The sequence below is a fragment of the Astyanax mexicanus genome, chromosome 16 (assembly GCF_023375975.1).
Source record: "Astyanax mexicanus isolate ESR-SI-001 chromosome 16, AstMex3_surface, whole genome shotgun sequence".
NCBI classification, from domain to species: domain Eukaryota; kingdom Metazoa; phylum Chordata; class Actinopteri; order Characiformes; family Acestrorhamphidae; genus Astyanax; species Astyanax mexicanus.
In genome coordinates this window covers 24,676,978-24,704,127 of record NC_064423.1, presented here as the reverse complement: position 1 = coordinate 24,704,127, position 27,150 = coordinate 24,676,978, and the positions used below count along the sequence as shown (strand labels likewise).

The 27,150-nt window shown below is 38.3% G+C and overlaps 1 long non-coding RNA gene across 1 annotated transcript in view; it reads right to left on the bottom strand.

The window, feature by feature from the left end:
* Window positions 1-27,150, bottom strand: part of LOC125782318 (uncharacterized) — a 79,202-nt gene that overhangs the window by 25,944 nt on the left and 26,108 nt on the right. The window contains exon 3 of the long non-coding RNA XR_007424937.1: window positions 16,840-16,960. This is a non-coding gene — a long non-coding RNA (uncharacterized LOC125782318). The remainder of the gene's footprint in view (window positions 1-16,839; window positions 16,961-27,150) is intronic.

The following is a 27,150-nucleotide window of genomic DNA, read 5'->3' as shown; positions in this document are numbered from 1 at the left end:
TCCAGAATTGTATGCTCAATGGAAGAGAACAACAGTCAGAAATAAATTACCTGATTGGAACTTTCTAAAATAAGTCAGTCTACCAAGTAATATCTCACAGGGGTTGTGGTTATAAGCACCAAAGTGTAAATAAATAATTTTTTTGTAAATAAAAAAATTGAATGCTGATGTTTTTATACTCCCAATATGCTTACAATGCTAGTGATAGGGGCATAATTTGTACACACAGAATCTATTTAATAAACTATCTGTGATCTTTCAAAGTTCTCAGTGCCTCGTTTTAAACGTCAGGACCCTTAAAATTCTACCAATGAAGTGTGAAGCTCTTTTAAACCTTGTAGTGTAATGATAAGCATTCCTTTGTATGAGCAACTCTATGCCACTATCACTTGAATAAGCGTAAGTTAAAAGCGCTGTACCTCAGAATGCTGGGGAAGAACAGGGGTGGGCTATTTGACAAAAGTTTGTACTCATTATCATGTTTCACCAGAAACCAAGTCCAGTTCACACTTAATTTCTCTTTTAAGGCCATGACTGGACAACAAGATGACATTCACAGATGAGGAGACATACGCAGGTAAGGTAAAATGTGCTTTGGAACAATTACAAACTACTAAATAATCATTTGTTGCAGTTCTAAATGTCACTGCCATAACAAGCCATGCAGTGTGTGATATCAGCCTTTCTACATTAATCTGATCACTTAATAAAATAACAGAGTGGAGAGCAGTGGTGGTCAGAGAGGAAAGCATTTACAATGTCAGAAAGTAGTAAGTATATTTTTCAGTAATAGCAGCTAAGACTTGCTTTTATACGGTTTTGTTTACTTAGCTTAGCCTTACTTAACTTAGTTAGCTACCCCCCCTCCCCCACAACCCAGCGGCAAGACCTGCTGAATTAGAAGTTGTTTATAGTGTCTCTTAAAATGCGCCTTATAATCCAGTGCGCCGTATGTATGAAATAGACCAGAAAATAGACATTATAGTGTAAAAAACTACAGTAATATTATATTGTGAAACAATTATGAATCATTTAGTCATACCATGCTCAACAGACATTCGAAAATAGTCAATTAAAAAATATATTAAGTTCTAGATTTGGTGTAAAAGAAAACATTAATCTATGTGTTTTTGTAATAATAAAAAAAAAAAAAAAACATTTTTTTCCATCCAACACAGTAACTGTGTAACTGGGTCTTTATGCTAGAAGCAAGTTCCACGACTGCTGTTGTATTAAAAAAAAACTCTGCTCTATATCTCTGCAACTCCTAAAACCAAAACTGCTCTCATTCAGGTGTTCAGTGTTTTGAAAACTGAAGCTCTTCAGGGTTGAAAAGTTAAATTAGTTTATATCACCTCCTTCTCAAACACGGTTGTTTGCGTAGCACCATAGATAAATTGCAGGTGCTTCGAGTTAAAAATATATTTCCCCCAACATTAATTCCTATTCTGATGTCCTGCAGAAGTTCCCCTCCACTGCCCAGAGCCGGAAGAGTGCGAGTTAAAGTCTAAACGTCTCTCTCTCTCTCTCTCTCATCCCCCACTGGATACAGATTGATGGAGTTCATTCATGCAGCCATGCAAAACCTAACACGCCAAATTCCTCCCGCCATGTCCCAGGTGCTACACACTCTCTCTCTCTCTCTCTCTCTCACACACACACACACTCTCACACACACTCGCAGTCTGTGTTGCGGATCCGCTCAGTATTCTTAAACACATTAAGTGAATCGCATTAGCTCATATGGTTCATATTCTCATGGTTCTACTTTCAGTTGTTTAATTGTGTCCTCAGCTTTCATTCTGGATTCGATTCTTCCAGGTTTGAAAATAATCGCCGATCAAGCATTTAAAAACTCCCCGAAATATGGCGCCCACAGGAAAACACCGACCCAGTCCTGCATGTGCTTATGATTTTAGCTGGACTTTGAAGAAGATGAATCACATGATCACCCAAGTACATTCGTAAATTGTAATGTCTGTATCTTCTTCCCTATTCTTTGTTCTGTTGAGTCTAACATTCATCCAGCACTGACTGTTCTTCTCCAGAACATTTTGATTCATATAGTGAGTGCTTTCTGATCACCTACTGATGTTCCTGGACTTTGTCATATCCCTGCAGGCACCATACATCAATTTGACGACAGAAATACTCTTAACTAATGTTGAATTTTAGCTGAACTCAAAACTTCTACCCGAATTCTGGTGGGAAATCACAGTGAAATACCTTTTAAAAACACACACAATATTCATCGGTCTAAAGCACTGCCACTATGATTGGGAGATTGCTGGTTCGAATCCCGGTCATGTAGCTTGTCATCAGCTACAGGAGCCCCGAGAGAGCACAACTGGTCTTGCTCTCTCTGGGTAGGTAGATGGTAGGTAGAAGGGTGATGTAGATCAGAACAAGGCATCTGTGAGCTGATGTATCAGAACCGATACATTTGGTCACCCATGTTACACTCTACATTTGACCAGATCGAGCATCTATTAAAGATTGTGGCCAGCTGAGAATTTAGACCTTTTGGAACAAATTTTTGGGACTATATAAAACCTTAAGGTTTCTTTCATTAGAAGAATTAAGGCATCAAGTTCTAAATTTTCTTGTGGAAAAAAGTGGAACATTTCTATTCAAAATGCTGTAAAATCCAGGACTGGGCTTAATGTGTGTCTTGGAAGTAGACACTTAGAACCTGTTTACACTTGGAATTAACATGTATTTTATATCCAGAGAGTATCTGGGTCAACTTTAACTTGATTCTGTTTAGACTAGTTAGACTTTAGGGGCTCATAAATCATTTTACTGAACATTGGCGGTTTCACAAAATGGTAGAACAATTTTGTTTTGGATGTTTGGAAGTTTTACAGTTTTGAAAATGTGGGAAATTTGTGAACTTTAAAAAATGTATAGGTTTAAGAATGTGGCACATTTTACAGTTTTGATGTTTAGAGTTTTAAAGTATTTTTGTTTGAAGTTCCACAGTTTTTCATGCTGTGGACATCCTGCTCGACCGTCTGCACTCTCTTACGACTGCACTGGCCGTCTGCGCACTGCCGCTGCTCAGCCATCTGTAATCAAAGCAGGCGGAATGATTTAATAGCTGCCAGATGAGAGGATTTCCATCCAGCGCTGATCTCCGCGGTGGCTAAATTACAGCCTCCCTCCGTGTTGCGGTGCCGACAACACATGTAGGACATATCTGATGGTCCTTTTTTTCTTTCACACACACATACTCACACACACAGTGCATCATCAATTTCTGTGATGTCAGAGCTCTAAGTGGTTGTTTGGGAATGACACAAAGTCTTAGTTCAATACTCTCCTCCGGTGAAAGATCTTCACTTGGTCTTTGCATGTTTTCCTTTAGCTTCTGTTTTTTTTCTATCAACAAGTTCTTTACTGTTTGTTTTTAGATATAAAGCATTTTATGGATCTTTAAACCATTTTTACCATCTGGGAACCTTATGCAGCATCCCATTAACCCAGTGCTGTCTGTCTTGACCACTCGTACGGCATGAGCAGTTCATGGTTTCATCATCATAGATCATTCTTGTGACTAATCTTGTACTGTAAGTGCGTCTAAGCAGTATGAGAAATGATGAGCAACATCCAATGAGGTTCTATAAGTTTGACTGAAGTTGCTTCAAGTTGTTTTGAGTTCTAGATTAGTCTCAAGACTTTGGGGTCTTTACAAGTCTGGGTCCATTCTGAAATCTCTGGGTTATGAGTTTGAATCATGAGTCTTGATTCTATGGGATGCAAGTCTGGGTTGAGTCTCGTATCTCTGTAAAGATGTAAGTTGAGTCTGGACATCCTGGACTAATGTTGAGTCTGAGTAATGAGTCTAAACCAAGTATTGGAGTCATTGGGCATGCAAGTCTGAGTCTTGATAGTCTTTGTAAGAGACTAACACCCCAAAGACTCAAGACCTAACTTGGTCTGAGTCTAGTCTGAGTAATGAGTCTGAACCAAGTCTTTGGGTCACTGGACATGCAAGTCTGAGTCCTGATAGTCTTGGTAAGAGACTAACACCCCAAAGACTCAACACCTAACTTGGACTGAGAAAGGTCTTTGGATCTCTGGGCACAAACATTTGAATCGTGGCTGGAGTCGTTGGGCTGTAAGTCTGAATCAAGTGTTGAGTTAAATATAAGTCTGAATCCAGTCTGAAATCTCTGGGTTATGAGTCTAGATAGAGTCTCGAATCTCTGGGGAACCAGTTTGAGTTGAGTCTAGATACCATGGCCTGACTCAGCTGAAACTAAGTTGAGTCTTAAGTGTACAGTCTTAAGTAACAAGTCTGAACCAAGTCTTGTGGTCATTGGTCTTAATAGTCTTGGCAAAAGACTAACACCACAAAGACTTAACACCTAACTTGTCTAGTCTTTGGATATCTGGATGGCTGGAGTCATTGAGCTGTAATTCTGAATCAAGTCTTAAGTGTCTTAAATGCAAGTCTGAATCTAGTCTCTGGGTTATGAGTCTGGGTAGAATCTTGAATATCAGGGGAACCAGTGTGAGTTGAGTTTGGATACCCTGGGTTGACTTGGATTAAACTAAAGTGAGTTTTAAGTGTCTGAATAACGAGTCTGAACCAAATATTGGGGTTATTGGGCATGCAAGTGTGAGTCTTAGTAGTCTTGGAAAGAGACTAACATTCTAAAGACTTAACATCTACATTGGTCTGAGTCTAGTCTTTGAATCTCTTGGCATAAAAATGATCTTGCCTGCAGTCTTTGTAAATCTTCAAACTCTTCCATTCCTTATTTCCTCTGTGATTCAGAGAAGGAATAAGCCTTTTTTTTTGATGTTGCCATTCCACCTCTAATTCTCCAGCCTCTGTTTCACAGTTTAAGGTGGAACGGGACAGTTAGCTAGCTTGCTAGCTATTGAGAACTAATAGCAATTTGAAAGGCTTGTTTTGAAGAAATACAAATGGCCATAAAACATTAAACTACGGTAATATAATGGTTAGCGTAATTTTTAACAAGGAAAATATTTAATTTTGTGGGTTTCTTTGGTGGCTTGTGCTGCCGTTTTGTCAGTGATTTTAATATCCCTCTGTTTTGAGTGAGCCTCTGTTTGAAGGCTCATGTAGCCCTAACACTTTCCAATATCCCTTGAGCCTAAGAGGAATCAGGACACTTTACCCCTAAGCGCAAATGTGCAAAACAACCTGTTAGGGCCAAGGGTGAAATGGGACTGGGCCCAAGTTAATCACAAGTTTTTAAAGGTATAAGTTCAATTATGATTCTCTGTGTATAAGTCTCTTTAAAATAAATCTAATGGATTTCCTTAGTTTGTATAGCATAAATTCTCTCTTAAATCATAGAACAGCTGCTTTTTTTCTCAGGATGAGAGCTTTCAGACTGAACCCGTCTGCCGCATCCTCCCCGAAGATCTCCACATACAGTACACACACACATACACACCGACATACACCCTTCCAGTGGGGATTACTTGGCTGCCTAGGCGGAGGAGAGGTAAAGGGATAGGGGGGGCATCATGGATGATGAGCTATGGAGTGGTCAGGCTGTTTTATTTGGAGGGATGTCAGAGATGACCTCAGTTTTCGGCTCTGATTGTCTCTGATTTCTTCCTGCTCGTTAAGCTTCAGTAATGTCCTTCCGTTTGCTCTCTGCAAGGTCGTAACAGGGAAGGACGCAGCCAGCAGCCAGCAGCCAGCAGGACACACACTTTGTTGGATACGAAACGCTCTATACGAATGAGTGGGAGATCAGTGAAGCTAACATTGCTAATCCCAGGGAAACTGTTCTGGAGAAACAGAGAAGAAAAGGAGCAGGATGAATGGATGAAGGAGATGGTCTGCTGGAGTGGCCGATTAAAACATGCGGTAGTCTCTTTATACAGTGTCTGTGAGGTGTATCAGTGTGAGGGGGACTACACACCCACACTCACACACATGCTAGTCTGGATGGCACATGGTGTTTTTAGACCAAGGCTGTAGTTTTGGTTTTAGACATGAAGGTAGAACTCTTAAATTTTACTTTACTTTAAATTTTACCCCTTTTCATTTTATACCATCTATTTTGTACTTTATTACAGAAATTAAAATTTGATGCTTTTCCTTTTGCAATCACTTAATTTCTTGTTTAATTTTCACTTTTTTTCACTTTCTATTGTACACTTTCCATTTTACACGTACTTTTTTTATTTACAAAATACGTGTTTTTTTATTACAAAATACAATGTTCATTTTCCTGTTTACCCTTACTTTTTAGATTTTTTTTTTACAGTTTTACAGTCATATTGTCTTATTTCTTACATATATTGTCAGTTTTACTTGATTCAGCATTTTTTACTTGTTTTTTTACAATTTGTAATATGCTTTCTATTTTAGGGCACTTCATATCTTATTTGTACTTTCTACACTGACATGCCGAAGGTCATGAGAATTTTGAGAGCAGCATGTAAATTAATAATAAAGTATTAACTCGGGGGACAGTTGGGAACATCCACACCTGCACTCTAAGCTGTGAGGTGTTATTTTGTAAGTAAGATTTAAATACTGGCTCGTGTGCTCATGGCAAGGTGATGTGAAATACTATAACTGAAGTCATAGTAGATCAATGGGACATTCCAGACATTTCCAAAGTTGTGTGAACATACAGCATTTCTCGATCAATAATGTCACATTTGTACTGGGTATACATCATAGATATACAAACTTCGCAGGCATTTCCTCCACAATGAACAGCACGATAGTGAGCGGCAACATCTGGCTAGAATTGTCCACATGAATAGACAACCGACTGTCAAAAATCACATCTGCATTCAAGGCAAGAGGTCCCACCTGCATTTTTTGCTGGTATGTGCAGTGTTCTTTAGCAAAAATCATTTGACGTGATAATTTTTTTCCAAAAGAAATAGCAGTGTTTACCCTAGGAGTGATGAGGGGAAAGAGCACCATCTACCCAGCCAGAGAGAGCATGGCAAATTGTATGCTCTCTCAGGGTTCCGGCAGCTGATGGCAAGCTGCATAACTAGGATTTGAATGTTAGAGAGAGTTAACAGACCAGCAAGGCAGTGCGAGCCGCCGTAAACACACTGATACATAAAACTTGGGACGACTAGGAGAAATGCAATATGCTTACTTTATCACATGGAACCATACAAATGTACTAGAAAGACAAAATGCATACATGATGGCAGGTAAGTGTTTAATACTGTTTTACTGTGTTAAATGTTGGGGTGGAATCACATTAGCCTAATAGCTCCCATGCTAAAGCTAAAGAAACTCTAAACATGTCTTTGCTGATTGACCAAATTGAGGGTAAGTGTTGGGGGGGGCTGTATAAATGTATCCCATCAGGCCGAGGGAGAACAGATCTGTTCTTGGCATTCACTGACCGAACTAAATATCAGTGCAGGGACTCTGAATGGCCTCGGGAAACTGTTTGATTTAGAGCTTTAAAGGGCAGTTTGCTTCGGTCCACGTGGGATAGCACATTAAATAAGGTTAAGAAACTGTTAGTGACACTTTCACGTACATTTATGAAATATTATATTATACAGAAACCATAATTTGAGCATAAGTGACCGTAATTGTTTCAACATCTGAACAGAAACCATACTGAATGCTCTTTGTGTGTTTAATGTATTAGCAGGTTGGTCGGAAGGTGCAGGGTTAAAACTACAGCAATACGAAACCTGTCGAAGAGGAGGTGTGTGTTTCTGCCAAGGGAAAGAACAAAAAAGAAAAAACATATTTTTGGGTAAAAAGGTCTTTTTTTCCTGATACAAATCAGTGAAATAACTGTGTATGAAATAATATTTTGATATAAAACATGTTCTTCAGGAAGTGGTTTACAGACAGCCCTCGGCCAGTCCGAATTTATCAAGGGAGATCACACATGCTCACACACACACACACACTCAAACACACACACACTCATACACAAACACTGGTGGGAGCTGAATAAACTCTCTGGTGTGGTTCTGTTGTTCCTCTTCTGGTTCTCTGACCCTGTCTGTCCTCCTGACCTCTAACAGAGGTGATAAATATCAAATTTTAGTGCCTCAAATGTCCAGTGAGTTAAAAAAGAAAATAGCACAGGAGTACATTTTATAATATTATATTTCCCTATTATTCAGCCTGATTGTACTGTGGGCCACAGTGGCACAGTAAACATTATAATGGTGAAATTGTCATATTATTATAACACCATTGTTCTTTAGAAAATAAGAAATACCCCAGTCCCACTTTATAATAGGTGTCTCTGATAACTGTGTAGTTACACATTTACACATTAACACTCCATGTAATAACAGTGGAACTACCAGTGAAGTTTGTGTTGTTACAGATTTTTTTTTTACAGACAGTTTTTGTTACAGATTACAGTTGTACAGGTTATTAATCTAGGTGGAATCAGGGGTCCACAAGCACCTTTTTTGTATTTTTTGTTCCCACCTGTTTTTTTTTTTTTTTTAATTCTTGAAGTGACTATTTTAAGATTCTGACAGATCCCAGGATAAAATAATGTCATATTGGGTTTATTTTTAACTCTTTACTAGACCTACCCCAAATCCAAACCTGTACAAAATGAATAAAGATCTTTTGATGTTAACAACCTACATAGATAACTGAACATACTTTTCCATTTAATTTAAATTTTTTAACACACTTTGATTGAATCTGGGGAAAAAAAATATTAAATAATAGCTGACAATTTTAACATTGCATCTATATTTTCCCATTATTAAAAACATTTTCCTTAAGAGATTTTCCTTAATCCTTGAAGCGTCAACTTTAAGATTCCAATAGGCCCAATAGCCTGTTTTTGAAAAATCTGGGACATAAGTTTCATCCATTGTGGTTAGGACATTGATGCCGTTGCCAGGGAGCTTCAAGTGAGCCTTAATAAATTATGCCACATTTTTAGTGAAGATAAATACATAAAGATTCATTCATTTAGCAAAACTAATAAATAGCCTTAATAGCCTATAAAACTAAGTCATCTCTTTCTTTTTTATGTATGTGCCTTAAAATAAAAATAAAAAAAAGGTTTTAGTTTCAGTAACAGTCATGGCGAGAAGGCGGGCTTAAACAGACGTGTTTAAGACATAAAATGTGTGACAACTTTAAAAGCAAATTGATGTGAGATCAGAAAGGGTCAAGGGCCCAGCTAAAAGGCTCAACAGTGGCAGCGTATCGGAGGAATCATTTACAGGAACTGAACCGTCAATCCAGTAAACAATGACAGCAATCTATCTACAGCAAAACAGCAAAAAAGACCAAAACATTCACAGCACTAGCATTGCTGTCATGATAACATTAGACAGCAGTTAGATATTAAACTCCATGTTTCTGCCCATCATTTCCTTCACTGATTTCTTTCTCTTTCCTGTGCTCTGTTTCAGTTTTGTTCCACTGAGGTTTCAGCAGTCATCGCGTGATTTCGACACAATCAGGAGGTACTTCAGGGTCCGTCAGGGAGGACAGTCAGGAGACAGAAGGGTGCATTGTGTATGAGAGGAAATCCCAGCCAAAAGAGATGGGCCTTCACACTGTCATCATTAGCACTGTACTGCAGACAAGCCCTCAGCAGCTTCATCATTCAGCAGAGCTTTTCTCTCGGCTGATGTTTCACTGACAGTGTGTCACTTGCAGCTGTTCCCTGCTGTGTGTTTAATGACAGAGCACAGACACTGTTTTATCTGTCATAACTGAAGGCCCTGTGAGTCCCTCACACACACACACACACACACAGCTGCCCACTCTGAAAAGAACACAGGTAGGGATTTCATACAACCTAATCCCTGCCAGTCTTTCACTGTGAAACCCACCAGGATTCCACAGCTATTTGGGTGATTGGCTTTAACTTAAATGGTCATTTCAGTAGTATCATTTCTTAAAATTTCCAGCAGTATGAATAGGAGTAGCTTCTTGAGTACATTTTGAAGATTTTGTAACTTAATTTAAATGTACTGTAGTTTGAGGCATCTCGTCAATGCTGTGTAGCTTCAGTGCTAATAGCTGGTTTAGAAACCTCCAGTACTTGTTAGAAAAATAGACAATATTTGCTGATAAATTCAGGTTTTGCACTGTGTATTGCCATTTTGAAACACTGCACTGCAAAACACAGAGCCATTCTCCAAATCATTGGTTGAAACAATAAATAATTAAATAATTCTTAGAATCATTGTGTTTCATTCAAAACAGTGAATCATTCACAGAATTGTTGAGGTTTGGTCAATACAGCAAATTAATTACCTTTTTGGGGATAAGTAGAAAGTGTGAAACATTCTGCACATCATTGAGTTTAGTCAAAACAGTGGATGATTCTTTAAATTGTTGGGATTAGTTAAAACAATAGATCATTCACTGAATTGTTGGCTTTAATCAAAATAGTGAATCCTTTGTCAAATTTCTGGGTTTAGTTGAAACAGTGAAGAGTTCTCATTGTGATTATTCGGTACTGTGAATATTCACCACATTTTTGGGTTTAGTCAAAATTGTGAATCCTTCTCTAAATCGTTGGTTTAATCTAAACAATGAATGGGTTTAGCTGAAACAATGAATCATTTACTGAAATTATGGGTTTAGTTAAAACAATGAATCATTCTCCAAATCTCTGGGTTTAGTCAAAGCAGTGAATCATTCTCCAAATCTCTGGGTTTAGTTGAAACAGTACGTCATTCTCCAAATCTCTGGGTTTAGTCGAAAAAGTATGTCAATTTCCAAATCACAGGGGACAGTGACTCACTCAGAGATTTTTGGGTTTTGGGTCAAAACAGTGAATGATTCTACACCCAGACAGCCAAACAGTACAGAGTTGGCAGACTTTTAATAGCCTTGCCCAATCAACAATGTTCACATGGGTTAAACATGGGCTAGTTGGGTTCTGTGTGGGCCTGGGTTCTGAGTGGGTTTGTACATGGTGCTGGGCCCCAATGCTACAGCCCACCTTAATCTCACATGGGTCCCATCTAGGCTCCAAGACCAGTGTACAACCCAGATGGAGCCCATGTTTAACTCCTCCTTGTCTCATCACTGACCCTGATAGAGCCCACCAGTGACATCCTTCCATATGTGGGGCCAACATGGAACCCATGAACAAAACTTTATCGTTCCCAGTTGGGCTGCCCATACAGACCCCACATGTGCATGTTATCTGGGTGGTAATTTTGTCCCAAACGACACACTACTATGCTAAGCTGTGTGTAATGATAATGCAGGTATATCAGCATTAGGATTGGTGCGTTACTGAGGCACAATGGGGTATTAGCATCACATATTTACATGTTTAATGTGGAAATAATGCACTGATTGAATTTGTTGAAAATTAGGTGACATTTCAAGATCTTGAACTCTTAGATGGACTGACTGTGAGAGCCACTTTGCAGCTTATCCAGCATCGTCTCACCAAATAAGAGCAGGCTCATGGTGTCGACTGGGGACCCCTAAATATTTGCAGAATGGATTTGGTTTCTCCTGGATTACGGCTGCTGGGAGTTCTGGTGGGAATACACTAGGCTGCCTCCGAGTTCACAACTGTCCTCTCGGAGCCTCATAACCGTGCCAAAGTAAACGAAAAGGGGGGGGCAGAAGAGTGACCTGGAGCCCGTCCCAAGTCAACACCAAGCCCCGACCCCCCAGCAGTGGGAATGCAGTGACATCACTGGACAAAAGAGCTTTACAGCCCAGGAGGACGAATGCTATCCATCATAACCAAACACGCGTGGATGGTTTACGAGTTCAGTTGCGCTGTTTTATGATGCGGGTATAAACCGCCCACTGTTCCTCACTGTGCCCCTTTTTCAGACACATAGCCATCATGTTTCATCACTTCTGAATAAGTTCAAAAACGCTTTTGTGGGAGACGTGAGAAATATACAGCACTCAGTCACCCAATCCACACAGCCTAAAAGAAAAATAAAATGTGTGAAATTTTCCCCTCTTACCCAGAATAACTGGATGAAAGGGAAAATTGGAATGGGCAATCATATTTTATGTTGCATAGGTTAAAAAAGCCAATATAAAGCCAGGATTATCTCTATACATTTGTCCATTTTTGTTGAAAAAACAGTGGTAAAACTATTTTAAAATGTAAAAATGGGAAACGCTTTAAAACGGTTCTTCAAAAGTTCTAGTAAAGGTAATATTGCACAGTGAGAGCTATTATTCATAAATGGAGAAAACATGGAACACTCATGGAGCTTATCAGGGGTTACCGGCCTACTGAAATTACTCCACAAGGGCATGGGGAACTCATCCAGGAGGTCCCAAAAAAAAACAGAAATACATGTAAAGAACTGCAGGTCTCACTTGCATGAGTTAAAGTCAGTGTTAATGATTCAATAATAAGACAGAGACTGGACAAACATTGTATCCATGGAGGAGTTTCAAGGCAAAACCACTGCTGACCAAAAAGTACACAAATGTGAAGTCCTATCTCACATTTGCCAATGAACATTTTAATGATCCCCAATATGACTTTGGGAAAATATTCTGCAGACTGAAGAGACAAAATTTGAACTTTTTGGAAGGTGTGTGTTCAATTGCATCTGGCGTAAAATAAACATATACTTTCAGAAAAGAACATCATGCTGCTTCGCTACTTCAGGGCCTGGACAATTTGTTGTAAGTGATGGAGCCATGAATTCTGATCTCTACTAGAAAATCAGAAAATGTTTGGCCATCAGTTCATGACTTTAAGCTCAGGCATACTTGGGGTTCTGCAGCAGGAAATAAAACAATGCTGCAAAGAAAAGTGGGCCAAAAATCCTTCACAGAGATGTGAAACTCATTGCCAGTTATCAGTAAAATTTGATTGCAGTTGTTGCTGCCAAGGGTGGCACAAACAAGTTATTAGGAAATACTTTTTTTTTATTTTTCCATTTATTTGTTTATTTATTAGGGGTGTCACGATTCTCTAAATCCTCGATTCGATTTCATTTTCGATTTGAGGGTCACGATTCGATTCGATTCTCGATTTTCTTGTTTTTTTTTCTTGTTATTATTTTATGCCTCATAAAATTTAAATAATATATTTATTATTATTATTATTATTATAAATATTATAAATATTATTATTATTATTTATTAAGATATATATGGTAATGCCATCTAGTGACTTTTTTTGGTAGCAACAGTGTGCACTATTAAAACAAGCAGTTTATCAGAGCTGTGTGTGGATGGCTGGTGAAACTGCTCACTTACATGAAGCTGCAGTTCTTCATCCAACCACTAGTCGGAGCTGCAGCAGCAGCACAAGCCCCGCCCCCTTCACTCAGTCACTACTTCAGTACAGCCCAGCCACGGGCTACAGGGCTCAGCCAGTCCGTTTTTACTGTTTCTGTAAACAAATAAAGGTTTTAACCCCACTAACCGGATAATACAGCTCACTACAGTTCATCTTTCAGCCCAAGCAGCTAACAGCAGCAGGTTAGAACAGCCGACACGGAGTCACTGCTCGGATTACATTATAAACAGGTCAGTTAGCGCGCTGCTAACCTCAGGATGTTTATAACTACGGAGTTTAGTGGACACACCACGGCCGCCAGGTAAGTCTTTTAAAGGCTACTGAAGACTATTAAAGGCTATTAGAGGTTATTGAAAGCATTATTGGGGGGCAGAAATCAGTACAGGCTGGTTAGATAAGTGATGTGGTGAAACTGTGACTAGCGCTGTCACAGTGATGTTTATTAACGTCTGCGTAGCGCGCTGCGCTATTTGCGTAGCGCGCGCGGGAGGGATCGTCAATCCTCTTTTTGACTTCGATACTCGAGACCATGACCTCATTTCGATTCGATTTCGATAAAATATCGAGATCGTGACACCCCTATTATTTATAAATACAACAAACAAAAAGATCATACTGAAAGCTTATATGGTTCCTGGCCAGATTTGATTATTCTCCTTCATATTGCAAAATGAATCATTACCATCACAGTGCAACACCATATAGTTTGTAAAAACATAAGAATGCACCATGCTAATTACACTAGCATGTTAGCTACATTAGCTTCTGAGCTGCAGTGCCATTTGCTGAGGTATGAGTTTCTATTACTTGGTAGCTACATTAGTTTTGTATAGTTTCATTGCCAGGGTATATGCTTTCATTACTTGTTAGCTACATTAGCCTTGAAGCTGCAGTGCTAATTGGTGAGGTATGAGTTTCTATTACATGGTAGCTACATTTATCCAGCAGCTTTCATGCCAAATGTCAAGTTAATAAACTTCAATTACTTGTTAGCTACATTAATCTCATAGCTTCAGTGCAAAATGTCAAAGTATAGGCTTACAATACTTGTTATATGACCCTTATAGCACCAGTTCCCACTGGTGAGGTGTAAACCTCCTACAGCCTCATAGCCCCAGTGTAAAAATAAAGGGGCACCCAATATGTCTTGGCTGATCCACACCATTTTGAAGCTAGGGTGGAAAAAACTGGCCGCATTCCATTTTTGGCACAGCCGTTGCTTTAATTTCTGTCGGCTTTAACTGGAACACAACCGACCAAACAACTTTACAGCTCTGGAACGTAGGAGTAGGAACCGTAAACAGAAGCTCTACTGTTTCTTGTGTTTGTTACGTGCAGTTAGTGCTTATATTAGGAACCTCTGTGACTTAGACCACGGAAAAACGAAATAAATATATGAATTAAACTCTATGGCCATAAATCACTTGATGTCATTCATCTCTCCATCTCTGTCTCCGGCCTGAAGCAACGTGTTAAATCATTTTCACATACGTTTCTACCTGCTTTAGAGGGAACCTGTCTGACCCATGCTGTTGTACTCCCAGCAGGACGATGAAAACGTTCCTTGTGTGTTTTGAAGACTGAACAGAATAATAAAAATGAGAGCGACAGTCAGCTTTATGTCCAAGAATAACATGGCGGCCGCGGAGTCCGGCCTGATCTGGGCCTGCAGAGCTTTTCCACAGAGGCTTTATTAAACTCTGAGGAGAAGCAGGAGGTCTAAAGCGTGAAGCAGGAGCGCAGCGGCCGGACAAGAGCACCCACACCACGTAGAAATACACACACACACACACACACCTGACAGGCCATGAAAAACACACACTCTCATACACACGCACACACACATCTGCTAAAGACAAAAACACCCCCTTCCTCTGAAAGAAAAAAAAAAACTAGACCCAAGACAGTGATGGATCAGGGTTGGAAGCTTTGACATTTACTAAAATAAATTCAGATGCACTTTTTCTTCGGACTCATTCGGAGCTTTTCATGCCACGGTGTTTACATAACTGACATTTTGACTGATTCTTTATTTCCACACATGAAATAAAATCGTTTGATGACTGAATGTAAAAGAGGTCAAGTTTTAGTAACACAAACGGTTTCCGGCACTCTCCACACTTTCATTAAAAACAGTATAACAGTGTAAATCTTCCTTTCTTCCAGTAAGGCATGATGTTCCTTCTCACAATGTATATTTACAGTATGTAGCAGAGTCTGGTGTATATACAGTATGTAGATGCACAAGAGCCACCCAGGTGTTCCCATTCTTTTTATGATTTAACCAAAAAATTATAAAATAATCACAGTTAACAAGGGATGCCCCAATCAAGTTTTTTTATTTTTTTTATGAAGTCTAACTAACCTACCTCATCATTCAGCTCTTAGATACGTTACACAAGAAAAGACAACTATAAAACACGCAAAGTGCATGGTAAGTAGTTGTACTGATATAAATTAACTATTTTACAATGTTGTGAACATGCTATAAAATGTAATGTTCTACAGCTCTGGAAAAAAAAGAGACCACTTAAAAATGATGAAGATAATCAAGAGGAAGCTGGATAATCACAAGCCATCAAACCAAGCTGAACTGCTTGAATTTTTGCATCAGGAGTGGCATAACGTTATCCAAAAGCAGTGTGTAAGAGTGTGATTAAAAATGACTGCAAATACATTCCCTAAATTACAACATTTTTATTAGGAATTTGGAAGAAATGTTGCCCATAGTTTATAGAATAAAACAACAATGTTCAATAAATAGCAAAATCAGAGAAACTGATTCAGAAAAAGTGGTCTCTTATTTTTTTCCAGAGCTGTATAGTGTGTGTGTGCACTAGAGTAGCCAACTCCTTTATTTTTAAAACATAAAGTTCAGTTCTGATTTAAAATTAAATAAAGGTCTTTTGTGCAGACCAGTTCCATAATATATAATATCCTTTCAAAATTAGACATAATTCAATGTATGATCCAGGTGTTAAAATACTACATTATATTTTGTTTAATGTTACACTCTAACTATGTACTAAGCTGTTCTGTTATTTTCTGAGAATTCTTCTCACTCTTATTTCAGTTGGACATAACATTAGGAACTGGTCTCTAAAGGATGTCAGCGGTTACTTTGATAGAACAAAGTGGTACAAAACCATTATCAGAACTGGATTAGGCTTAATATATTTAAAACTCATATAATCATAAACATACTCCTTCATTTGTCTGATTGAACACTTGATGAAAACAATCTATTAATAGATTAATTATAATCAATCTTTTCATTACAATAATGTTAATTAACTATTAATCATGTATATGCGTATGCATATAGCATATTTTATTTCCAAATGTACTAAATGCAGAGAAGTCAGACACATTTTTCCCCATTTCTTCTTGGGATTGAGGCTTAAATGCAAAAGCATTGTGTTGACAGCTGACCTTTCATCTCATAACTCAGCAGCACTTCCTCACTTATACAGAAAAATGACCAAATTATTATCGGATATGTGTAATAATGAACACAAAGCTGTGTGATGACTGTATCTATGTCAGCAAATTCAAAAAGACCTGCAAAGAAGACACATTCACCACTGAGGGAAACTCCAAGCCTCGCACTGACCTGTCCATCTATGCAGAGCAGTCTCCAACAGGAAAGAGGAAACATTCTGAATCAACAGGGCGGCAGCAGGACAGTGGGGCTGTACTGTGGGCCTTCGAGGGGGTCACTGCCTGGTCAGAACCTGTCAAACAGAAATTAACAATGAAGGAGGACAAAAGGAATTGGAAAAATCTGATCGTTCTGGATTATTAACTCTTTTTGTGGTAGAATTATTATTTAGTATACACTATGTATTGTTCAGAAGTAATGTGTATTAGTGCACTACCAGTCAAAAGACCAGCAGAACACTGCTATTTTTAGTATATTCCACTAGCAGTGCTGTACGACCCAGACAAAGAGTTTTTATTTTATCATCTTAGCAACGAGTGCATTACTGCACTTTGCCTGTCAGACCTCTAACTCTTCTCTTCACTTAGATAAATGTTAAACTGAGTTAAAGGTGTTGCCATGTGGGCCAGCCAAACCTCTTTCTGTACAGTTTTTTTTTTGTCTTTTGAATGTGTAGGAACCAGTACTCTCTGGCTTCATATGTAATTTCTATAAAGAAAAAAAAACTTTTAATAGGTTATCTGTGTATTTTTTGTGTAAATGCTGCAGTAGAGAGTTCAGTAACACAATCTTTGCCAGTACTGCTTTACTACAGACAAAGACCTTGTAAATTGACATTTTTTAATACATTTCCAAAGCTTGGTTTATTTCCATTGTTATTTTCCTAAAATTAGCAATAGTATACTTTTATAATTTTCTTTTTTTTTTTTTTTTTTACAAAACTAAAATTCCCTTTTTACATTTACAAGGCCCTGTCAGTTTACTGCAACATTTAGTTCACTGGACTTTGGACCATTTCCAGTTATGGACTGGGGGAAAATGGGGGTTTTCTAAAACGTTTGTATCTACTATGAATTATTCAGTAACAACTAGTCTACACCCTAGACCCACATGAACATGCCTAATGCCAAGTGTGGGCTGCAAGGTTAGAAAGCCCACCCAACTGTTAAGAAGTGGAACAGTGACATATACAAAAGCAGAATAAAAAATAAATAAAAAAATAATGAATAATGTTCCAATAGTTTTGTCCATGTAGAGTATTCAGTTCCCACTGTGAATTATTCATTTTCTACTATGAATTATTCAGGAACAACTATGAATTATTCAGAATCAATTATGAATTATTCACCATCCCATATAAAATATTGCCCTGAGAATAATTCAGTGTCCACTATGAGTAATTTAGTATCCACTGTCACCCCTATGAATTTGACTATGAATCATTCAATATTCACTATGAATTATTCAGTATCCAATAGGACATGTAGTAGTTTTGACACACAGGTCAGTTTAAGGGGTTAAAATCAGATGTAAAATCAGAACTACTATTTTTCACTTTTCTTCACCTTATTAGACATTACTTTAACTTTAACAGTCCTCTCTGTGATGGCTTTATTTACTTAGATCTTTATGTGTGTAAAGTTACAGCAGACCGCAAACAGAAACGAGTGGTTTACTGTGTCTCCAGCGGTCTGTGAATCATTCTCTAATGATCTGTTTGACCTTTTATACAATTTATCTTGTGCATACGATCGTTTCCACAATCTGAAAAGCAAGGCAGCTAATATTTGCTAGAATTTACTGCGGGGCGCAAACATGACTGTAGACAAAACACGGGACCACAAATACGCTGCCAAGCAAAGCAGCTCATATTTAAGGTAAATCCTGTGAACGTGTCCCGTTCAGACAGTCGGGTCATCATTCTGGAATGTGAGCACTTTTCAGGAAACATCAGCCCATGAACCTGATCACGCTGTAATGCGATATACAATCTGATGTACGTGAGGATAGTGGAACAGAGCAGAAGCAGAAGAACAGGAAAGGAAGGTCATCTTTTTTGGAAAATGCTCGATTCATCCCCCTCTCCGGACCCGCTCTGGAGAGCAGGGGAAGCGGATTGTTGCTTTTTATCGTTGGCATCAAACCGAGCAGGAGAGTTTGCCAGGCAGGAGGAGCTGTTTGCTCAAGTGGAGCCAATTACCAAAAATAAATTGGGTCTTCCTCTCTTGCCTTCTTCTCTCTTCCTCTCTCCCCTCATCTCTCTGGCACCGTGTCCAGTGTTCTCTGGGAACGGCCGGCCGTGGCCCGCTCCTTCCAAATAAACACACTGCTAATGGCTGTTTACCCAGCACGCGAGAACCATTTCGCTGTGGGAAGTTAAACATCTCTGACAACTAAAACGCTTCAGATAAATCACCGCCTGCCGTTCTGCCGGTTGATTGGAGGGGTACGGAGGGGACTGTAACTGTTACCATCAGTTCCCTCCCCTCTAGCTTGCCGTAAGAACACACAATGGGGGTTAGCACTCATAGATGCAGAATGCTAATGCTAGGCTAATGCCACATGCTAACAATCCTCCTCCTCACAGGGTGGATAACTGATACAGGCATCGAAACGAAAAAATCACAGTGTCATAAAACAAAGGGTCATCTAGTTTTGAAGAGTTTAAACATGTGGACTTCAATTATGTCTATTTACATTCGTTGAACCTAAGATAATTAGATTACTTACTAAAAAGTAGGCAAGATTAAGAAGACTAAAGTCACAGTTGAGGTAACCAATGAGAGTAAAAGACCTAACACGTATTGATGCACCACACTCAAATTTACACCAATTTAGGACCATAATGGACTGAAAATATTTAGGAGTTAAGCTATGTACCAACACAGGTTAGGTAAAAGTGTCCCAAATCCATGCCAAATCCACTTTTTTTACATCAAATGTGACACATATGTGATATATTTGTGGTGGTATGAACAGCAAAAACACAATAAATAGAGTTTTTTTTTTTTTTTTCAGGTTTGATTTGGGCCATTTTAACATGTGGCTTTCAATATATTCTTATTTCTGGCATAACCTTAAAGATAGCCCCCTCACCTATTTTTGCTGGGGTATTCAGATATGACATTTTCCTTTATGTCCTGATTGGAACTCTTGTAACTTTTACATCATAGAGAAAGAAACATGGCCGACAGTGTGAGGGAGGTTTTCGGTGACAGGATATCGAGGATATTGAGTAAAAGTAGTATGAACAGCCTACCTTCTAACTTCTATCCACTGTCTAAACTGTTAAGAAAAAATATGAAAAGCTATAAAAGTGTTGCTGTCTAAGAAAAAAAAATTATGTCCAAAACAGCACCTTTACATGAGAGAGATAAAACCTTCTTAACTTTTAAGGGAAGTCAATGTAAAAATAAAAATGTATAATTATGGGAATTTTAGAGAATTTCTATTGGTCCATTCATCTAGACATTTAGACACAATGTAAGAGCCAACTTGAGTATATAAATGAGGCAGTAAACTAAAAATTGAGATACTGGTTTTTCATTGAACAGAGATGTAAAGCATCTTCCCTCCTACTTATGTGTTTTATCAGATTGTTTTGCGAGCCACTGGAAGCTAACTGTGTATTTTATTGATGCTTACAAATGCTTCCCAGAATTCAATTCCTCTCAAAATGCTCAAAATCCAAACAGATCAGTGGGACACCTGTGCACATAAATTTGTTGTCAATTGGCAAACAAATTTCATATATAAAGACAGTAAAAAAGGTACAGTAAAAAATGAAATGAAAATAAAAACTATATGCAACTTGAAAAATGTTTAATTAATTTATTTTAAGATTAAAAATCTTGTTCTGGACATTTGTTTTAAACATAAATGCATGTTGGCTCATCTCTCCCCATTATCCAGATGATAATGAACACACAATAATGTTGACAAAAATGGCACCACAAAACACATTGTCCAGCAAAAAAGCCACTATTTTGGTCTTTTACATTTACAGCCAATGCGTGTATGAAGCTAATTCCTTCATTCCACACATTTCCATCGAGTTCAGAACAGCAGAGTCAGCACACTTTGTCGCCACAACACAAACTACAATTGCAATTACTGTCGACAGTAATTTTTTCATCTTGTAAACCATGCACAGCTCCTCCGGCTTATTTACTTGTTAGCGTTCCTAGAATACAAATGCATTTTAGCTCGTCGCTAATTGCTAAGCCTTGTTTTGCACGTCAGAGGATAACTGACGCACAGCAGCTCGCCTTACCACAAGGAAAAAACACTGGAAAATATCTGTAAGCTTCAGGAGAACATCACGGCCACCTCAGCTCCTCTAGCGCTGCGGATCTGAGGAGCTTTACGTGCTTTTGGAAACACTGACATACAGACCAGAGGGGAACACGAAGCACTGGAGAATTTCTCCGAAAAGAAAATAAAGAGAGTGACTAAGAGCGCGAGAGGAAGCCACAGCATAAATCAGGAGGAACACTCCTCAATAATTAACCCCTTAAACTACAGGTTATTATTCAGTTATTAATCTTAAAGGAACAGCAGAGAAAATTGTTAAAACTGCTGACAATGAATGAACACGAACATCTGCCAGTTAACATTACGCTTATTTTATCATCATGTTAATTTGAAGTTACAAGTTTTCCAGGTGTTCGGAGATGGACTAATGATTTCTGGAAATTAAAAGTACATTTCTCTAATTTTAGTTTATTTTCATTACAGAGAATAATACTTGCACTTAAACTCAGTATTACATTACTTGTGTTTCTCCATTATTACATTTTGGTTGCAACAAAAGGGTTTTGTTAAACATAAAGTGGAAGATTTAAGATTGGAATTAAGATTTTTTTTGTAGTATCTAGTCAGATACAGTTTATCAAGCTCTGCTATTGTTTGGGATTTCCTTGGTAGAACTATGCATCCAAAATTCTAGATATGCAGTGAATGTGATTGTTTGAAATGGATTACTTTGGATGACTCTTTACTTCATCCTTTACTTCATATATTTGCTAATTTGTTTGACAAGTTTGACAAGATTCATAAATGTAAGAGGTCTGTGTCTGTCTAACATAAAATAATATGTCCCTGAACTTCAAATTTGTGCACAATGATACTGAATAATGATGGGCTAAAAGACACATAAAATCCAAAATGACCATTCACATTAGGGCTGCAGCTATTGATTATATTAGTAATTGAGTACTCTACTGAAAAATCAATTCAATTAATCGAGTAATCGGATAAAACATAAAATGAGAGATTTCATAAAATAAGAAATTTCACTTAATAATGAATGACCAATCAGTTTATTTTTTAAATTCATAAGATACATTTCCACATTGCAAACACAAATATAAATAAATAAAACACAAAATAGACAAATACCACAAGTAATAATTTAATAATTAATAATTTCATAAACTAAGGTACATTATTTCAACTTATTTCTTGTAAGTATTAAATATAGGGCATTAATCAATAATAAAGCCATAAACATTGGCTTTATGTTGTGCATCTTAGCTAAATGACAGCTAACTTTAACATGTATTTGTTTATAAACTCCACAGTGATGAGTTTACTGATTATATAAAGCCTGTATTTAGTCTAGAACTTGTCTCCGTTCTAAAAAACTAACCACACACATTAGACAGTCTTCCTCAATCAGTACTCCACAGCACTGTCGTTAAGGTATTAAGGTACATTAATGTTAATCTCAGTTGAATTTACTTGCTCACCAATCTAAAAACCTCCGCCTCCTCCACCTGCTTCCTGTGCGTGGGTGACGTGACGCTAAGTGCGCTATTTTACATTAAAGGTCTGCACCAAATTCCATGCTCTGTGTTTTAAAATTAATTAAACGATTACTCGAGGCACAGAAAATAATCCATCTTTTTTTTTTATCGAGTAACTCGAATGACTCGAGTAATCGTTTCACCCCTAATTCACATTCATGTTACATACCGACAAATTAGACAGTATCTGATCTAGGACCAAATATAAAGGGCTATGTTCACATTACCAGCATGAAGTGAATCTGATTTTTTGCGCAATGTAGTTTAGATCAGACTTTTTCATGGCTGTGAGATCTGAGCCACTTCCGTATGTGGTCCTAAATCGGATACGCATCCGATCCATGGACATGCGACACGAATGTGAACGGTCAAATCAGAATTTATGTTTATTTTTGCTTTTTGCCATGTGCTACGTGCTTCTCTCTAATACCCACAACACATCTCTTGGTGCAGCTGTGCAGCTATAGCTGCAAAAACACCAAAAGCAAACCCCCTGGCAATTTTTTTACCTCTTCGACCTGAGCATATACTTCAGACCAGCTGTTTTCTCTCCACTCGAGCAAAAGATGCTCCACATATGAGCTGCTAACGCATTTATTTACCATTTCAGGGACATATTCATTTACATTACACACAGATACAGGACAAATACATTTGTGAATGTGAACCGTCAAGATAGACAAATACTATCAAAGGAAAAAAATCAGATTTCAGCAATGTGGCTTGCCATGTGAACGTAGCTGAAAGTGATTTAAATCTGATTCGAAAAAAATGGGTTGGGTTGTTCACAGTAACATAAGAGCAACAAAATTGGAGTCAATTCAGCCTAGTAATGAGAATGTAGCCATTGCCATTAGCTTAGCACTAAAATACTAGTAGAATCATATTGGGGGGGATTCAAGAAAGAAATTTTTTTTAGTGAATTTATATTCTTTTCTATTTTTCACCAAGTTTTGATATATGTGTCTCAAAGTGAAGCTACCGCTCTAACAGTCACAGTTCTTCCCTGCTACTAACCACCATGTAGAGTCATCCTTGGTTCTGTTTTTCCCAGAACCAAAAGGCACTGCTTTCCCTAACCGGTTTCATCCAGACAGGCTCCAATTCATCAACATTTAAAATAAAAAGCTGAATTTCTGCCCTCCTGCCAGTCAACCGTTTCAAAATTTCAACATCTAATGAAATTCAGACTCACGTCTCACTCACTTCAACTGCTTTTCCTGGGTTTTATTTCTCAGTTTCATCATACCCACCGCTCTGCATTCTGAGAGAAGTAAAAACAAATAAATAAATGCATAAACAGCGAGGTTTGTTTTACTGCGGCTTGATAATCTCCTCGATCTCACTGAAAAACAAACAGCCTCTCCAGAGTCGCTCTGCTGTGTTTACCCCTCCTCCCTTAATTACCCTCCTATTAAAGTGGGGTGAAAACTATTAGGGGTGTGTTCATTACTCAGCTCTAATAAAGCTGTTATTAAATAACCCTGCTCAGTCCACTTGGCTCGGAACACAGGATTAAATGAGCGAGAGTGTGTAAGGGGATTCTCTGAGTAATTCAATTACATCTAAAACACTCCACACCCTCAAATTATAGCCCGATTCCCCACGGTGGAAGACACTCTAAAACAGTAACTCCACACTGAAAAATCCGTCTGCTTGTCTGTCTGTTCTTACAAATACTTTAATACTTCTAACAGTCTAAAAAAAAAGATCTCTTCAGGGGTGGTCACTATTTAGTTGTAAAAGGTGCCACAAATCACTGGAGGTCTGGAGGATCAAAAGATCAAATTTGGTTCATGGAAAAGAGGTGGTCTTAATCCGGGTCCACTGAGCCATGGTCTAGTTCGAAAAACAAAATTGTAAAACATTTTTGATTGGTTAGCCATTAGAGCCAATTACATCAAGCAGAGATGTAATTGAGAGATGAGTCATTCATCACCCATAAACAAAAAGCATTGTCTCAAAATTGCATCTTCTTCAGATGCACAAGTCACACAGCAGTATGTGCTGCATATCATTGCTGTCCAATGAAAACCAAGTAGTTTCATTTTTGTCAATGGTTTAGTTTACTACAAAATTTGAACACACAAAGTGTTACTCACAGCTGCGTCAAAATTTTCTTCTCAAAAGTGACCTAAAACACAGAGCTTCGAGTGGTCCAGCAGGCTAAGCGCTGCCACTATGATCAGGAGATCACTGGTTCGAATCCTGTTCATGTAGCTAGCCATCAGTTACCGGAGCCCTGAGAGAGCACAATTGGCCTTGCTCTCTCTGGGTGGGTAGATGGCGCTCTCTCCACACATCACTCCAAAAGGTGATGTTGATCAGCACAAGGTGTCTGTGAGCTGATGTAACGGAACTGAGTCGCTGCGTTTTCCTCCGAGCTCGCTGCAATGTTACTTGGCAATGCTGCATCAGGCGTTTTCATCTTTTGCATGTTGATGTTAGCGAACCATATCACTTTTATTACTTAAACATTTTGATTATGCCTGTCTATATTAAAAACTGGTGCTCATACACACACTAATTTGATTAACACATATTTAAAATCTCATTCTTATGCATGTGGATTAAGCATTATGAGAAACCTCTGAGTTGGAGTTAAGAAGAACTGAATTCTCTTGGACATTGCAGAGCATTAATACACAGAGCATTTAATATCCAGTGTTTTACACCAGTGGCTTCCAGAGGCTCGGTCAATCAGATTAAACACAGATGTAGATAGAGGAGATTGAGATCATTCTGCTGCTGGTGTTAATAAGAAATGGCACATTTAAACAAGAAACTGGAAAGCACAACGCCTTGTATACTTTACTTATGTTTAAGTCTGTGAAATGACCATGCAGTTGGCACCATGCTAATTGATGGAAAACACGCTTTAGGGCTTCCACTGATCATATAATTCACATGTTTAATGCAAAAGCTCAGAGATCGAAGAGATTGGGGGAAACTATGTATGAATTTTATTATTTGTTCAACCATTCCGCTCACTCTGGCTGCTGGTTGTTTTCACACATTCCGTATCCGTCACCTTCCCAGGTTCACGGCTGGACTGTTTTTCCACGCGTTGTGGTTGATGTGAAGGGTCGGTGAGGCGAGAGGCTTTGCTGAATGAACTGAGGCTCCATGCCACAGAGGTAAAGAACCTCCAGCATGGGAGAGGAATGAGGAATTCTGTTTTTCCTCCAATTCCGCAGAGCCCCTCAAACACGTTCGGAACTCAAACCAGACAATCCTGCAGGTTCCAAAAAAATAAACATGGGACTTCAAAAATGTTTTAAAAATCATAGAACCACAGTAACAATCTAGAAAACTCTATCAACCACAAAGCAATATCTGTATTCACACCAGTACTATTTGGTCTAGTTAAAACGGACTCTGGTTCGTTTGTACCTTTGGTGTGGTTTGTTTGAGCATGTGTAAAATAGTCATCACACTCGGGTGTGGACTGAACCATTCATACCAAGACCCGTAAAAGGAGTCCCAAATGAAATCCGGAGCAGTTTGTTTGTGGTGAGAACGTGCTCCAACCTCGATCTGACCCAACTCTCAAATATACTCCACATGTTTGAGCTACACAGCTGTTCAGGTACAGTTTAACCTGATATATTAGCCAGATATATACTAAAGATATGAACAAGCGCTGTCTGCATACTAAGCTATTTTTTAATACTGAATTAAACCAAGAGGTAAAATGATCAAAGTAAAAAAAAAAAAAAAAAAAACTCATCTACTGATTCAGGTCACAGAAAGGTCCTCTAAGTCCTCTAACTGGAAGGATAATTCACATCTTTTTTGAATAATTTAAACTTAATTTTCATAGATTTATTTTTCCCCCACTTGTACTAGTAGAACAACCAAAAGGTCGTTGGGTGAAAGAGCTGAAGAACAAAACAATGGAACATTATTTTAAAGACTAAGGTCTAAGCTGGTAATTTTGTTGGAAAATGAATTGTTGAGTCTCCTTTAAAACTTTCATTTATATCTTATTTAATCTTCAACTGATGAAAAAACTTCTTCAACTTTAAATGACCTAATAACAAAAACGCAAAACTTCCTCAGACCAAAACCAACAAACTGCATGAAAAAAGATATACTTTATAACCACAATTAAATTATCAGATACAATAAACATCTCGGTAAGACATCATTAACTTTGCAGTAAATATAATGAAACTTGAAGCAGCTGAGAGGTATGATCTTTCAGATCTCTTCAGGCTGATTCAGACTGTCTGGAGAGGGTGACGATGTGCTCATGCCAGAACTCAGAAATCAAAACAACATCAACAGGTATTACATATACTGTCCTACATCCCGCGTGTGCTCAACAGATAATAAAAAACTAAATACAGTGCGAGTCAAATATGATTTTCTGGACCCGTGTTCTGACTCCGTGCTCCGATTTCTCAAAGCTGTTATTGATTATTGCTGCCCTGACTGTAGCAGGAACTCTCCTGTTAGAGCTGTAATATAAGTGAGGGGATAAACATGCTAACAGAACCTGCAGCTCTGATTCACGCTCTAATTCCTGCTTTTGAGGCTCATTAGTTCTAACAGAGTGTAAAATAACCTTTAATGCATCTTCTGGATGCTGCGATGGGCAGAGCGAAAGCCGAGAACGTCTCAGAGAACAGATAATTGCAGGATGAGCCGGCGATACACGCAAAAAAGAAAT